Below are 17,197 nucleotides of genomic sequence, written 5' to 3'. Positions count from 1 at the left end.
TGTCCTCTAGTGTATCCAAGTACTTTATCACCTCTACACATGGACAAAATTAAGCATCATCCTGGGCAAATAAAAGCCTTATGCTAACATAACATCAGCCAAGGAAATGTGAAGGCAAGACTAGGAAAGCAGTACTTCAGCACTGCTTCTGCATAGAGGGTTTGGAGATGTGGAGTGTACTGCCAGCAAGACCAGCGCTACACACACGTACAGGTAAACCCTGTGGACCGAGGCAACCAAAGCTGCATCACACTGGTTTTCCCCATTCCTTTTTGAACAGAGGACATTTGAAATGAAAGAGGAGTAGTGGTAAGGTTAACTGCAAAGTAGATGATCCATGAGGGTAGAAAAAGTAGTGTTATAAATAATGGGTTGTTGAATTCTTAAGGCTCAAGCACTTGTTAATCACTTCTAGAATACTTTGATATTTTGTGTATAAGACCAATCAACCTGCAAACCATGACATTACCACTCTGACAGACAGCAAGACCAGCAATGAAAAGACGAATCCATATGCATTTTGGAGGCTAATAAGATTGCTTTCAAGAAATGCATGAGTTTCTTTAAAGTAGGTAACAAAAATTACTATTAGATGCAACTATTTAGTGTGCACAAAACTGATGATCAGTATCCCCACATGCTTAGAACACAAGGTTTTTCATATGTTTTTAAAATATATGTACTTTTGCATATTTTTGCATATGTAAACGTTCTTTACAAAGCATCCTTTAATAACATGAATGAAACATTGAAGATGTAGAAGCATTAAGTATTAAGCACTACAGGATTTAGCAAAGAACATATATAGTAGTTCTAAAGATGCCTTATCTAACTAGTAGGCATTTTTCTTATTTACAGGATATGTCATATTTGGGTAGCAAAGGGCAATATTATCTCACCCAAATGCCATTGTGCTTAATGTAACCAGCCACACTTCAGTGAGGCCATAGTCTGTTGTGTTGATAACCTTCTCTTAAAGGATATATCCACCTCTTAAAGCCTATACACTAAAATCTGACACGAGGATGAATACACCATTTCAAATTCTCTAATGAAATTCAGAGGTCTATCATCCTCTGCCATATCAAAACTCTTAAGCTAAGAATGGATCTTACCTTAGTTCTGCCCTTAGACTGTGGAGTTCAACCATCCAGACTATAACACTAGGTTTTGTTTATTATATTAATTTTGCTGTTCAGTCTTTACCATTTTTGTTACCATGATAGCTGCATTTCTAAAGAAATTTGATTTTTTTTTTTGTTTCCCCTATATAAATAAATATTTTCCCTGTTATAATTTTTATGCTGATTTTCATATGAAGTAAGGATCAACAGCCAGGTTTTTATTATAGAAGATACACTAATAGGCCTTCTGGTTTATTTTAAGGCAAAATCTTTTGCAAAGAAAAAAGCAGCATTACACTGTAAAGGAATTAGAGAGATCTGTGCAAATACTTTTACTACTTTAATTGCAGCACATCAGAGGAGATGCACTATTACCATCACTGAATAATACTCATCTAGCTTTCTCTGAAGCCAGTAGGTAGACGACTATTGCCATCAGTCAGAAACAAATTGGGCTTTGGTTATGTACCTATTTAAGTAAATTGCTTGTTAGCTTCTCCCATCAAAACTGCAGTTAAGTTGAGCCTACCATTGCCAAACTGAGATAAAGCTCACATTCATTTACAGAGGCAACACAGAAGCATAACAATTGCAGAACATGAATTGTTTTGGCTTCTCTGCGTCCTTCATCCACCTGCAAAGGCAATGCTGGGCATGCACTGAGTTTGCAGGTCTCGGAACAGACGTTTGCCTGCCCTGCTCTGCCCAAATTTGTCTTGACCTGCCTGGTTTTCCTGTTTTCATTTAGTTTTCTTCTGACATGCAACCAGTCCCAGTACTGGCTCAGAAGATGCAGGTTTCTTGGACCTCTACAAAAGCCCCAAGATCTGCAAAAGTATCCCAGAAGCGTGAGAGCATGAACAAACTCCAAGCACCAAACTGCCTGCTTGTCCTTGCTGCCTTCTCTGAGAAATAACTGAGAAGTTGGTCCAGAGTTTCTAATAGATTTTATCCTGAAGAATACAATATGCTTTTTCCTCAGCACATTTACCAAATTGAATATAAAATTTGCCCATGCCAAAAGCTCTTAAAAAGCCCTGCATGCAATAAAAGGGTTAATAATTCAGCTTCTCCTGTGCCTGCAGACATTAGTTTTTATGGCTAGATGTTAAGTTTACAGTTACATACATTTTATATGCACTGATCTTTACTGCCTAGACAGTTCTGAATTTATGAAACATCCTCAGATCTTTTAGCTATTTCAATGTAGAAATGGAAGTTAAAGCACTGCATGGTACTAACATAGTTTGTTGGGGTTTCTTTTTAAAAAAGGCAAATTACAAAGCAGTAAATCCAAGACACAGTTAAAAATTTTAATTTTCAGGAAAGAACATTGAAATGAATGAACACCTGGAGTGACACGTACCCCAGGGAAATCTGCAGACACTTAGAGATCTAAAAATTGGACAACATTAAGTGAGTGAGGAATAACCGGAGAATGAGACAAAAACCCCTTCCTATACGTACATACTTCTTAGACAGTTTTTCTGTAAAGCAAACTCTTCTCCCAAAGTGAAGCTGCAAACTCTGATATAAACATCACTTCCCCTCCACCCTCGCTAAAATATTTCTGTAATTTCCAAACAATGCCATGTGTTCTGCTACTAAATCGGATCAAGAATCTCACGCAGCTTATCCCCAGTGTTGTTGTCAGAACCGGTTCTGGAACATATATTTCATCAGCGGGGTCTGTGTCTTGAAGTGCAGTTTATTATTCTGGGCTCACGGCAATGTTCAGCACTTTGGATTCAAAAGCTGCTGACGGTTCATTTTCATTTCTCAGCCTCTGCATTTCTGTGTTTAAATCCAGTTGAGCTCTGGCAAGCTGACGGCTCGGGGAGCACACCTTCAGCTAAAGGTACAGAGGAAAAGATTTTTATTAGCAGAAGAAAACCATCAAAGTAAATTACACCATAGGTCTTTAAGGACAGATAGATACATTTGGGTGGAAACATTAAAGTAATTGCCATAAAACTCATCAGAAAAATAGCATTTTCAAGTGATATAGCCTTCTTTGCTAGCTACAGGGCAGCCAAAGTAATCCTTCACTGGAGAAGCAACCGCTGGATGTATATTTATTAGCTACCTAAATAATTTGAAAAGGAAGCAAAAATAATTAGGATCAAAAAGGGAACAGTCTGAAAGCTGAAATATACCATCAAATGCAAGCCTGCAAATTAATGCAGACTTAATCTTGTAAAGCGGTGCCCTCTGAATCAAGCCAAAAGTCACTTAAGCACACTTTCCAACCATAAACATGTCACTCAGGACCCATCAGGGTATAACCACAGACAGTTGTTTTAATGTGGCACGAAACAGACATAGTACCCAGCAGCTTGCAAGACTGCACCCTTTATGCTCATTTTGTATATCCTTGAGTGTAAGATTTCACTGCATGTACCTTCCAATATACAGAGAAACATAAGCATAGAGATCCAGAAGTCTGCTTCTCTACTTACATACTTATATAATGACTATTATAATTTAACTATTTGTATAGCCCAATTTAGAGAGACATTTTAAGCTTAAATGATACCATTATGGCTAAAAGCACCTCCAGCCCACTCATCAAGTCAAAAGTACTTTTAAAATTAATTCCTCAACCTCTATGAAAATTTTGTCCCTATGAAGGTTTTTTTCCATCATTCTCTTTTTTTCTCTAATGTTTTCTTATTAGCAATAACTACCAGATCTTGCAAAGCTGTTAAAAGAGAAGTAAATGTCATGGAAAATGCTGGACTCTTCCTAGGGATTATTGCATGCCTTTAATTTCTTAGTAAATTCAGGTTGATTTAGGTGTAGGCAGGAGTCCTGCTGCAAGGATAAAAGTTGCCGACGCCTATTAGCGTCTCAGAAACTCAGGGAGGGGGTACAAGAGTTAGGAGACATAAAATATGAACTAATTCCAGCATTCCCAGATGTTTCCGATAAATGCAAAACAAAACCATAATGTGATTTCATTACAGTCAACATCAATTCCCATTTTAATCCTATTACATGATCAGTGGATCGTGATAGGTGATCCTGATAATTCTGTCTAATGTTTTCCCATTAAGTTCTTGCTTTCAGTGGTTTATATTTTGCCAAACACAACCATTTAGGCTATATTTTCCTTCTTTACTCTAGCTGGTTATGTTTCTGTTTTGATTTTGGGGTGTTGGTACAGCCAGTTCAGCTGTTTCTGAGAAGTACAGAAGGGGAAAAATGTCAGTAACTTTGCAAGAGCTTGAAATAATACTTTAGGTGCTTTTTTAGTGTGTTCTTTATATTTACATATAGCAGTAGGGAAAGGCAACTTAGCAAAATTTGTGCTGTGTCCATGAAAAAAAAAAACACCATTCTGAGCAAATGACAATATTCTAAAACACGTATCTTTTTTGTATATATTCTATATACATTTTCTATATATACATTTTTATATATTTATATGTAAATACAATATATATATTTATATATATAAGGTATTTGTACACATGATGATTGGCAGAACTTAATAGATACTTGCTGAAAATATCACTGGGCATCCCATTTGCGCTGATCATGCTTTGTCCCCTCTGAAGCAACTTATAAATACCAGGTGTGGCAAGCACACTGTCGGGAAAAGATTCATAACTCAGTGAATTTTCACTGCAGAAATCACCCTCTGACAAGGGAAAATAAACAGTTAAATTGTGGGCAGAGGGGAAACCTTCTTAGCTCCAAAGAATTTGTTCCTCTGATTCTCAGCTGCTCCAGTGCAAAGCACACTTCCCTGTGATTCCTAACCCAAATCCTCCTCCCTCTGTCCTGGCCTCCTGGTTTTTGCCAGCCCACATCACTCCTGGGTGGTCCGCAGAGAGCCAGTGCAGAACTGCAGAAGCCAGCTTTGTTACTGCTCTGCTGGAACAAGTTGACTCAGTACTATATATTCCAATAGAACTCAGTCCACATTGATAAATTGCTGACTTAGCACTCCAAATGCACTGCATGCCCATCTGTGAAAATCAGAGTAAGATTCACGTCCAGAACCAAGAACTGAACCCACAGCTCATGATCTACATTACATGATCCGCATTACAGTAGTGTAGATCATGATTAACACCCTGATCTCACAAACCCCCAAAGTGTCCTTCAAATCTTTGCCAAGCAGTTGGTCTAAATGTTACCAGTTACTTCTTGAACTCATCCAGTGAAGTCTTATGCTGTGTAACTTACAGTCTTTGTATCAGTGCTACTGCCTGTCCTTTGTGGATCTACTAAATGGAATTAAAGTAATGTAATTATTTTTTTTAAGTGTTAGAAGAGTACATTGTCTGCAAGACTAAGTATTCCAAGTTAGGGAATATGAAGATTAAGGTTGCTCCTTATAAATTGTCACTTGGGGAGAGATGTCCTGGACTGATGAGATCTAACTGTGCCATCCCTCTTATCTTGAAGTGCTCCCCTGCAAGTGGGTTTGATGTAGATGACATGAGCAACAATGACTGTAGTCTGGAAGGCTGTAGCTTCATAAACACATGATGGTTACCTGAACTGACCACCACTTTCATCAGTGATAAGAACCATCAGAGATTAGCATATGTCTGCAAGAAGAACAGGGGGAACATTTATTTTAGCTCTTTGGGAACACAGGAATGACTGATTCCTGTCCCTTTAACAGAACCATAGAATGGGAGGAATGTGCAGGGCTCAACTTGTCCAACCCCTTTTCTCAAGCAGGGCAACCTATGGCCAATTGCACAGTACCATGTCCAGATGTTGACCAAAACCTTCCCAGAGAAGCTGTGGCTGCCCCATCCCTGACAGTGTTCAAGCCCAGGATGGACGGGGCTTTGAGAAACCTGGTCTAGTGGACAGTGTCCCTGCCCATAGCAGGGGGTTGGAACTGGATGAGCTTTAAGGACTCTTCCAACCTAAAACATTCTATAAATCTATGGATTTTTTTAGTATCTCCAAGGTGGGAGATGCTAGCACCTCTCTGGGCAACCTGTGCCACTGCTCGTTTACCCTCAGAGTGAAGAAGTGTTTCTTCATGTCTGGAGGGAGCCTCCTGTGCTTCAGTTTGTGCCCATCGCCTCTGGTCCTGTCATTGGACACCACAGAAAGGGACCTGGCTCTCTCCTCTCTGCACCCTCTGTTCAGGTATTTATATACCTTGATGAGATCCCCCTTCTCCAGTCTAAACAGTTCAGCTCTTTCATCCTTTCCTTATAGGAGAGATGCTCCAGACCTTTGATCATCTTCATGGCCTTTCATTGGACTGTCTTCAGTATGTCCATGTCTCTCTTGTACTGGGGAGCCCAGCACACTGCAGGTGTGGCCTCACCAGGTTCAAGCAGAAAGGAAGGATCACCTTGACCTGCTGGTAACACTAAGAACAGCAATCTGTGAGACTGCACCATATATACCATAATCAGGGAAAGCAAATTATAGCTCTGCCTTTTAAGGGCTAAATAGTTCTGATTTTGCTTTTTCCTAAATTCTGTGTTCTTCATTTCTCCATCCTAATTTTTGAAAGCCATCATCACCATGGCTTGACTTCGCGAACGAAGATTTGGGAAGGGCTTTACCCATGCTTACTACAAGCACGCTGATGACTAAGAAGGCCAAAGTGGGAAAGGCAATTCCGGCTACAAAAAGCACAGCAGAAGGTCTCCTTGGGTGGAACAGGTGGGGCACGATTCTTCCTGCATTGTCTTTTCTCCTCGAGACTAGTTCTTCGTGAGCTCTCAAAGGAGTCAGCGGCATTATGTATGGTGTGCCTCCAAGTCTCCCGATTGCAGGCCAAGGTGGACCACTGATGGTAGTCAATATGGCCAAGGCTAAGGTATTGTTTCAGGGAGTCCTTATATCTCTTCTTTGGGGCACCTCTCTTGCGGCTACTGGTGGCAAGTTCACCGTAAAACACGATCTTGGGGAGGCGGTGATCTCTATAACCCAAAGTCGTAAATTGTATGTAAATATTTAATTACATACGTTTAATTGGACTAGGAATGCACTTTTCTCCGATGTAGATTTATGAAATTGACCATAAAAAGGGATGCTACTTGACTATCCTTTTTTATGACAGTATAAAACACTGTCAGTATTTTGATATATTGAATATTATTAAAGTTTAACTGGAGTCTATAACTTCTTTATTAGAACTTTTCTTCAAATAATTGCTTCAAATTAAATGTAAAGTATTTTCTTAAATACAATAATGCTATGGATATTTCAATTTCTCAGAATGCTGTTAAAAGGAAAGTTAAGAGCAGAGCGATATACCAGAGATACAGCATTCACTGACATAGTGGAATCACTACTGAAGAAACCTGGATTTCAAAGGGTCAGTGTAAGTTACTTCCTATGTTTTGCATGGAGCATATTCTTAAACATAGAATTAATGACATAAGCATGAACAGTATTGCCTAGTGGAAAGTTCCAGTTATGGACACCAGTAGAGGCGACCTTCTTACGCCATGATTCTTCCTTCCAAGGCAAGCTGCCTCTGGACACTGCACTTCAGGCCAATGGAAAAGGAGTGCTGGAAGAGGAGCCTTGGTCAGTCCCCTGTGGCACGTTCAGAACTATTCACAGGGCCCTCACCATGCACTGTGCTGGAGTTTGCACCCTGAAATTCCCTCTCTGCTGCATGTGCCGTGCCAAAATCAGCTTGATCTGCCAAGATGGGGAGGTCCCAGAGCTTTTGCTTGGAAGAGAGGCTGAAACCTGGAAGCAGCACTAGCAAAGGAGCTCCTGCGTCAGCTGCTTCCACTTTAATCAAACCTCTCTCTGTGCCTGGACAGTAGTTTTTCACCATAGCTGGCCTCTGCCTAGCTCACCAGTACTGTGATAAGCTCATCAATTAGCTTAAATGAGTAAGATGATTGCCAGAACGATTTCATTTCGCATTAGTGAATTCTCAGAATTTCAACATTTTTCTCACTGCATCTGCTGGCTACGATTAAGCTTTTCTTAACAGCTCAGCTACCCTGAAGTCAAAACAGCACCTGACAATAATTGTTTCCAGTAGAAGATGGGCAAAACTTAAGTTTTAGCTTAAACTAACTACAGAATCAGCAGGGATGCCACAGCTCTGGTCAGACTTCATCTGCTGCTAAATCCACCCCTCCCTTACATTAACTGAAGCAGTCCAGGTAGATATGTGTGGCCTCACAGCACAAACCAGCACTGCTCACTGTGGGACTGTGCAGATACCTGAACTACTTCTAAATAAAATATATGGGTAGGAGAAGCCATACTGATGCATTATAACAAGGCTCCACAAGGATTAATTTTACTCAAGACTGCTGATGCAAAACACAGCACTCCTGCAGTTTGCTTCCAGCCCTCAGCCTCCCTCATTTACAGCTCGCCTTGGATAGTTTTTATACCACACCAGAATATGGCCCTGGAGACCAGCATTTACAGAATCTCTCCACTCTCATCTTGCCTCTGCATAGTACATGTGAAGGATTGAGCAGAAGCATTAAGGGGTTGGAGCTCTGGCCCTGAGGGACAGGGATGGGGACCTGCTCTTTGGTGACTAGGGAGGAATCTTATCCATTCCTCCTCCCTGTACTGAAACCAGCCCCAGGGGAGCCCAGGCCATCATGGGTGGGAATCATGGCTCCAAACCCACATGCTTCTGAAGTGTTGTGTGGTTGTTGCGGTTTTTTGTGTTTTGTTTCATTTTAAATCACAGAAAGCTGTTAGGGTTGCAATGTGTCCCATCAATCAGCACACCACGCAGAGTCTATATTAAACATCCTACCAAGTCCCATAGGAAGCGTGAAATTTCTGATGACAGGAGATAAGAAAATATTCAGCATGTTTTGATAAACAATTTATATGGTAAAGGACTGGAAGGTCAGTAAGCAGAAATTGTGCTTTATGTTCCTTGCATATATATTGCTTGATGATTAAGTAAAAAATATCACAAATACAGATATGAGTGAAAAATATGACTATTCCTAGGCAGAGACAGGAAAACAGAGGGGTTTGTTATCCTGTTCTTTTTAATCCCCATGCAACAGATTCAGAGATGGTTGTGCATTGTTAGAGTTTGGAAGAACTGCTTTTCTGTCTCCTATGGGTATTGTTGATCTTTTGCCTTACTATACCTGCAAAGCTTGTGTAAGTTACTAATATAATACATTTTTTACCCATTCTTGGACATCTCTAGTGCAAAAATGCCTGAAGAGCTAGTTCATCCTTTAATTGGCAAGTGCAAATTAGTTACATTTCCATCCTATTGACTGCCAAGGGATTTGATCTTGTCTTCAAAACACCTGCAGGGATGGAGGATGCCTCAGTAGACCCAGTAAAACTGGTTGTATAATTAGTGCTGAAAAATCTGTGGTTCATGTATTTCATGGGGTAGAGGTATGCTGCCTTTCTGGACAATAATTCATCAAAGGGAAGGGGAAAGACCAAATTCAGACCTTCTGTGTAGGGACTGTGCCTTGCCTCAGCTGAACTGACTCACAAGTTTTTAGTAATGAAGTTTCTGTTATGTTGATCTTAAGAGTAGTTTTTGGCAGAAAAGAAATGAAAAATAATAAAGAATTTTTAATGCATAGGGCAGGCAACTGGGCACGAGGCATTTCTGGGCTCTTTGCCTGGATCTGTCATTGACTTGTTGATTATATCTTCTGGGTCTGTTTTAATCTCCTAAGGGGAGAACAAAAAGGCAATAATCAGAATATTAAGAAAATGGGGAGGTTTGATTCATTGTAGCATAATCTGTAGGGTCATGTTGAAGGCTGGGTTAGGAGACCTTCAGTATATTTTGGCCCTTTTCTATATGCTTTTTCCTATTTGTCTTTACTATATACTGGCTATAGTTCTGTGACCTTCAGGGCAAATGCTCTATCTGGCTGTATGTGCACAGTGATGGTAGCAGTGCAAGATACACATCTGTGCTGGCTTTAAATAATATGTCTCATTAAAGATGATATTTGTACAGGAGAAGTCACCAGGCTTCTCTGAGATGCACAAAGGTCCATGAGGACATGGTGGAGATGTTTTTGGTGCTTGAGCTAACTTGAATGCAATATGCAGCACAGATTTACCTCTATATAGGAATATCCTACAGGGATAGTATGAAGAGAGCATCCACCTCATGGTGCAGGGGACAGAGGAAGGGCTGTTTACTATTTATTGATCCTGACACAACCCCCTCTTCTTGGTGAATTTGTGTGAATGAGCTTTGTAGATGCACACCTGTAGGCAACAGAAACAGTTAACTAGAAAACAGCAAAAGTACACATGGAGAGGCAGTGTGTGAAGGTCTCCCAAAAGCTGCTCAGCTCTGGAAACTTGTAGTCCTTTTGAATCTAAGACTGCTGATAAATTCAGAACAGCAAGAGTACTCAGAATGTGTCCATAGCCATCAGCACACAAAAGCCCGAACCCCAGGTTTTGCAACTCAGACCACAGCCAATGAAGATGGCAGCTGCTACATGCAAGCACAGACCACAAGCTACAGGGGTTATATATGCCTGAGAAAGAAACGGACTTCTGAACACCTTCCTAAAAGACATTGGTGTATCAATATGGCTCTCTGCTTCTCAGTAAACATCCAGGATTGGCCTACCTACTGCTACTCAACATGGGTAAAATGAAGGATTGAGGGGGATAATTGAATAGATGGTACCAAGTTACCTGCTATTAATACTAACAGCTTGATTCTATTGTTCATAATAGCTTGATTTATAAACTGGGTTTCAATAAATATTGATGGTAGCCTGTATCTCCCCCTGAGTGTTTCCTCTAGCTGGAAAAATTACGTTTTTTCCCCCTGTAGAGACAACGAGACAATGCAAAGAAAATGCCATACTATCCTGGCAGGGGATGGGGAGGAAGGGATGATGTGGAGGCAGGAGAGAGGAAGGCTTTTAAAGAGGCAGAGAAGGAGAGTCCAGCAACATATCCCAGCTATCCTGGGGCCACTGGGGTTCCTCATGACATCCAGGTGCTAATAGAAGTATAATACGTACATTAACAATAATGGTGGCATTATATGACCAAGATCCTTAGACAGACTGTGCTACAGGCTGTTCTGCCTCTTTCACTTGGTGAGTAAAGCAGATGCAAGAGAGTAGTCATGTAAAGATTACTAAGTATTCCTGTCCACTGATAACTTTCTACAAATACTAACTCCTTTTTAATGTGGTTTAATTTCTGGAAAGAGAGCACCTCAGTCCACAGAATTTTTCTCCCATTAGCAGTATTAATCCGCTCCTGAATGGACAATAAAATGTTTGCCTTTATGTTCTCCAGCCCTGTTGCTAAGAGCTATACACAGAAACAAACTGTTCACATAAATTTTCACATTTTTCTTAGCTAAAATCCCAACAGGAAGAAGAAAAAATAAACTGCTGACATTGATAAAGAATTTGAAAAAGCTCCTATGGTTTTTGTCATTCCAGACTGGCAGTTCGTAGTCTGGGAACATTATCGCAGCTTCATTTCCACAACAAAAAGGCCCCATTCTTTTCTTGAAGGTTTGACCGTTCATCCTGTCCTCGGTGTTTTGCATCAGAAATGCACTTGTGTTGTCAGCCTTCCTGTCAGCACTCACTTACCGTGGCTGCCAAAGAAAAGTCTCAGAAAAGACAAGTGTCTCACAGGTTACTATAGTTTCTTTTGTGCTCTTAAAATTTGCAGAGTTCGGGCACTTAAAAACGTGATTAACGTTTGCATATATGATAAATTTAAAAGTTGGGTGAACTTTTCACACTGAATGTTAACAGTTTCCATTGTCCGTTCTCCAGTAAACCTGAATAGCTGATTATTCTCACTCTATGGATTTTCGATGGGCTGTCATCCTGCTGGATTGTACTAAAGCATTTTACAGTCACAGAACAGGAAACAACCATTTGAATTTTTAACGTAAATCCCGCAAAAAAAAAAAAAATAATTTTCCCCTCTAAAGGTGAGAGAAAAGGATTTCAGTTATCACACTCTGGTAGGTGACAGGTGTACTGCTAATAATGCATTATGGAGTTATTTCACCATCACTTTTATAGTTGTTAAGTTACAAGTCATGAAAATGTATGAATAATCCACTTATGGTGCGTCAACACAGTCCCATAAGCAAATCAAATATGGTCTTGGAAACATCTAAAGGTACAACAAAATTAATGGAGTTGAGGATATAGAGATGATACAACCAGAGATCTCACATAACAGTGTTCTTCCACTGAAGTACCTCAATTAAATTCCAGAACAGACTAATTGTTAATGGAAATCATCTTATGGCTACTTGATGTCCTACAAGAAGTGGGTCCAATGGTTATAGTGCTCTCTAGTTTAAAGCATACTGACGTCTATATCACAAAACTGTATCTTACAAGTGTATATCACAAAACCAATCACAGTTTTGTGATACAGAGTTGTGATATACTGTTGACAGCCTGGTTTGCAAATGCAGCAGCAAATCCAGTAACTATCGCATTAGCCTCTGGCAGCAGAATTTGCAGGTCAGAGTAAGAAAATGTCCCGGAATCTGCACTCCATATATTCTATGTTGAAAACCTGAACTTCATTCTCTGAGGCTGCCAGGGTGATACCTAGCAGTTCATACAGTCTTTAAAAATGCAGTTGAAGCTTTGTCTGTAGGAGGACATTGCACCACCTTGAGCCCTTAGAATGGGAGACAAGGCAGTACCACTGAGCTTTGTTGACATGTCTTTTTAAAGATTGGTGCTCAAGAGAAAAAAAAAGTGCTGCAACATAGTATTTGAGAGTAAACACCTCGGCGTTTTAATAACTGCAAAAGGCATTTTTGCTGGAATGCCACGAACATTATTGCTGTAAGATAGAACAAAGGACAATCCTATAAAATAGTACATAAAAAGACAAAGACATTGCTTCTCCCACTGCTTATTTCAGGGCTAAAATGCTGGCTACATGTTCCAGCTGCACTACTTTAATGTTCCCAGCTGGCTTCTGCAGCATTGTGCTTACTTTGTCTCATAAGGGAATAAGACTATTCTTTCATCCAACGCAATTCCTATAGGCAACAGAAAAACCCAGTCTCCCTATTACGTTTTTGCTCTTTATCTCCCTGGCTGAGACAACAGGATGCTTTTGCAGATCACCAGCACCAACAGGAGATTTTTGGAAAGCAGTGTATATAAATCGATGTTAAATCAATGGGACTTAATAAGTTTAGTTCAGAAGCCTCACCCCATTGCATATATTTGTGATCCCTCTAATTTGTATGTGCTGGTGTTAGGTGTGAGCATCATGATATCATTAATTGCATTAATCTGCCTGCCAGTGTCAGAGGTAGAATGAAGAAACAGGAATGTTTCCTCCTCCCCAAATGGTAAGGAACCAAATGGAAAGAAATTGAAATGAAGACCCCAGGAGTAAAAAAAACCACCATGTTCTTGGAGGGATAGATTATCCAAGGTTTTCAAAAGAATTACACATTCAGACTCATGAAGCAGGTGAAATGATTCAGATTGGCAGAAGGCATGGTTATAAAAGAGAAGGTGAAGATGAGTTTAGCAAATTTGGTTTAGATAACAGCAAAAAGATTCTTGGAAATGGGATCAGAGATGGACAAATATTTTAGCAATGAAGATAAGCTGTAATGGGTAGGCTTGTCTGGACTAAAATTATTTTATTTAATAAGTGTATAGATGGAGAGACAAAGGCAGAATGAGAAATCAAGGACAGTAGAATTCTGAGCAACAAAGGAAAATAAAGAGCATCCTTGGGACAGCTATGGTGTCTCATCTGAAGAGAGTTTGACATGAGCAAGGTAACACCGAAGAAGGTATGTCAGAGGCAGAAATGCACATCAGAATGAAAAAAAGAGTTGTAAGCAACAAACTGTTGGGGAGGACGAGTTAGTCCAAATAGAGACTATAAAGGTAAAAGGAGGAGGGCTGAGAGTGAAAATTTGAAGGGTGCCAACAGATAGTGGAGAGGGAGTGGGAGTATCTACCAGAGGAGGTGCTGAAGAGAACAGTCTTTGAGGTAAAAGTAGAAAGCAGAGCACACGCTCACCAAAGGATAAGGTGGAAAGGAAGATGTGGCAATATGACAGTGGTCCTGAGGACTGCATTAAGGGGAGTCTGAATTGGAAGAAGTTCTCAGGTTTGGCTAAGAAAGAGTATCAGTGAAGGTTACTACAGTGGATACTAAATCTAGATAATAAAGACAGTATGAGGAATACTGGCCAGGAATGAATGTTTGGAAGTCTAATTGGGCATGGGAAAAGCTGAGGGTGGAAGTGCAACTGTGTTTCCAGGCTGGCTAGAGAAGACAGAGAATGGAAGCACAGCAACAGAGAAACAGATGAGGAGTAAGAGAACAAGGAGCAGGAAAACTGTGTCAGACAGGGAACAGAAAGGTAGCACCAAAGAACTCTTACCCTCCAAGGCACAGAAAGCAAGAGGAGGTTGGATTTAATTGTGAGACAAACAGATGAGGTACAAAAATCAAGGTAGTTTTAATTGTCTTTAAAGGGATTTTGCTATATAATATTAACAAAAGATTGCATACTCTGAAACTGCATACAGAAGTCTTACAGATGTAGTGCCATATATTAAACTGATGCTATAGCTGACCTTGGTTCCTGAAGGAGAGACAAGAGATTAACTTATATGGAAACTTTCCAACCACTAAAAGTGCTATAGAACTAGACAAAATATCATGAAATCTGTCTCAGTTAAGGGGCAATCTAACCATTAACATTGAGATGAAAATATTTTGGAGAATCATTAGGGTTGATTAAAAGTTTTACATGTCTTGTGAATTATAGAATGAAACTCTGTGGGGACTCCTATTTATGTCCTGGTTCCAAGGCAAGGTGCAACAATGATATAATGTGTTGTATTTGTACTTGGGTGCTATACCCATATTGCCATGAAGGCTACAGTCCCCTTCCAAAATTCAGTAAGTAATGCATCAGACATTAAGATATCCATCACTTCAGTGCCAGCACAGTGTGCAGCTGCTATTTGTCACATCCTCATCATACATGGTGGAGTATTAGCAGTGCTAATAGCACTGCATTAGTTGAGTATAGAAAAAGTTGCTGACCTACACTAAACCATTGACTAAAGTTGTCATATCTTAACCTGATATATAAAAGCAACTTTATATATCCAGCATTAAAAATTAGAGGGCACACTCCTTATAACCAACAAGAAGATCCCACCTAACTTTACAAGAAATTGTAAAAAGAGCTTCCTAAATGTGTTGTTTTCTCTTGCTTGTGTAGAAAAGTACCAACAATAAATGATGTGAGGAAAAAACAAGTTTTAAAAAAGACCACCTGCCACTGTATGCTTTAGAAGACTTCAGTTCATTTAATAGTGCAATGTTGTGTCTCTTCTACGGGACCTCTTGCAGGCTTGTCTTGGTAAAGATGTTAAACAAACAATACATTTTTAAGTGATCTCCTTTCAAGTCAATCAAACAAAAAAAACCTGAATTTTATCTGCTTTGAAAATGAAAATTTTTTGCAACACAAAATCAGCAACACATCATTCTATTTAAAACACCATGGTAGGAGGATGCTTTCAGGCGGTGGGGGCTTTTCATGGCTTTGTTTTTTCAAAGATTACTTATTCTTTATGGTTTAAGTACAGAGACTGCCTGCCTTCATCAGGTTGACAAAAAGTTCACAAAATCTATGCAAACCTATATATTAATATCCACTTATATCTAATAAGAGGCAAGAACTTTGGTAAAACTTCTACTCAGAAAGTCAGAATCATTTGCCAAAAAATGTTTGGTTAATCTCTTTAGCACTAATCTATCCTAGGGAGAAATACAGAGAGATATAATTTCCCTACTCTAATCTCTCATGTAAATGTTGACAGAACTTCTAACTTTCTTTTGAAATGTTCACTCTGAGGAAAGTTAAAGGAAGTATAAGAGGATTATAAAACGTGGCAGATGAGATTTGGCACAAAATGCTTGAAAATCAAAAGTATATATGACTGATGAAAAGATGTGACATCCTTAGATGCACCAGAAATGTAGAGAGAACAGGATGCATTGCATACAACAAATCAAAACCCTGTAGCTTTTCCCATGATTCAGAAACCAGTCATCTCAGCTGAAAAATGTCCCAGGCACCAAAAAGCCAGGACAAATCCATGTTGGATTTTAACAACTGGAATTCCTTAGTAGTGGTTGATTATTTGTTAGAAAATCAGCTGTGGTCCAATTGCAAGTCCTTGTGGGATTATTCTTGCAAAGAAAACCCAGCACAACATTTGACCATGAAGTCAGCGGTGTGTGGTGGTGGCTCTTCAGGAGCCAAGATCCACATGGCTACAAGGCTGAAACATTTTCTTACTCAAAATGTTAGTAAGGCACCTGTAACTGATGGTTCATGGTAATTTTGAATCTTTCATTGCATTTATTTTATGAATCATCATAGGATTTCAGTCTTTTGAGTACTGGAGACATTACCCCAATGCAATTCTCCCCATAGCCTCACTGAAGAAGGAGGAGGAGAAGGTAACCTTAGAGCCACAGACAGACAGACAGACACTGGAATATCCCTAGCAAGCCTTGAGGACACGAGGAAAGACGAGGCAGAGCAGTGCAGAGCTGAGCAAAAGGATACTGTTCAGGCACCAGCACCTAATGATCTTGACGCTGTTGCTTGGTGGATAAGTTCAGAATCACTCATCCACTGTACATTGTTCTGTTGTCCATCACAACTGAAACACTTGTGTCAGCTTTGTTTATGCAAACAGAGTCCTCTAGCGGGAGGACAGCAAACACCAGACAGTTTCTGCAAGGATAGTTCAAATAGCTTAACACAAAACTCTCGTTCAGAGTTGTGAGAGCTCACTGGACCCAGATGGCTAGCGGTGTGGCTTTTTCAAGCCCCCATCCCTAGCTGGTACAGGATACCATACACAGAAACACTGTGCACTAGCTAAGCCTGGGATACAGGGGTTTGTGAAGCTGAGGGCTATCATAGAGAATGGCATCTGGGTATTGGCATCACAGAGCTGGGAACAAGGTCATTTATTCCAAAGAAGAGGCAGTGTAGAGCCAGAAGAGTGCCATGTCTACATAATGGTTGCATACATGTGATATTATGACAAGAGATATGCGAGGTTTGC

The 17,197-nt window shown here is 39.9% G+C and overlaps 1 long non-coding RNA gene across 2 annotated transcripts in view; it reads right to left on the bottom strand.

Moving 5' to 3' along the window:
• Window positions 1-1,861: 1,861 nt before the first annotated feature.
• Window positions 1,862-17,197, bottom strand: part of LOC133223055 (uncharacterized) — a 39,400-nt gene continuing 24,064 nt past the window's right edge. For both annotated transcript variants that reach the window (XR_009728452.1, XR_009728453.1), the window contains exons 2-3: window positions 10,160-10,310; window positions 1,862-2,976 (exon numbers count right to left, since the gene is read on the bottom strand). This is a non-coding gene — a long non-coding RNA (uncharacterized LOC133223055). The remainder of the gene's footprint in view (window positions 2,977-10,159; window positions 10,311-17,197) is intronic.

The sequence above is a fragment of the Neopsephotus bourkii genome, unplaced genomic scaffold (assembly GCF_033783945.1).
Source record: "Neopsephotus bourkii isolate Nb327-2 ecotype Australia unplaced genomic scaffold, CSIRO-AGI_Nbou_v1 NB_1630, whole genome shotgun sequence".
Classification (NCBI taxonomy): Eukaryota; Metazoa; Chordata; class Aves; order Psittaciformes; family Psittacidae; genus Neopsephotus; species Neopsephotus bourkii.
Note: the sequence above shows the minus strand (reverse complement) of the source record. Positions and strands in the feature narration are given on the sequence as shown.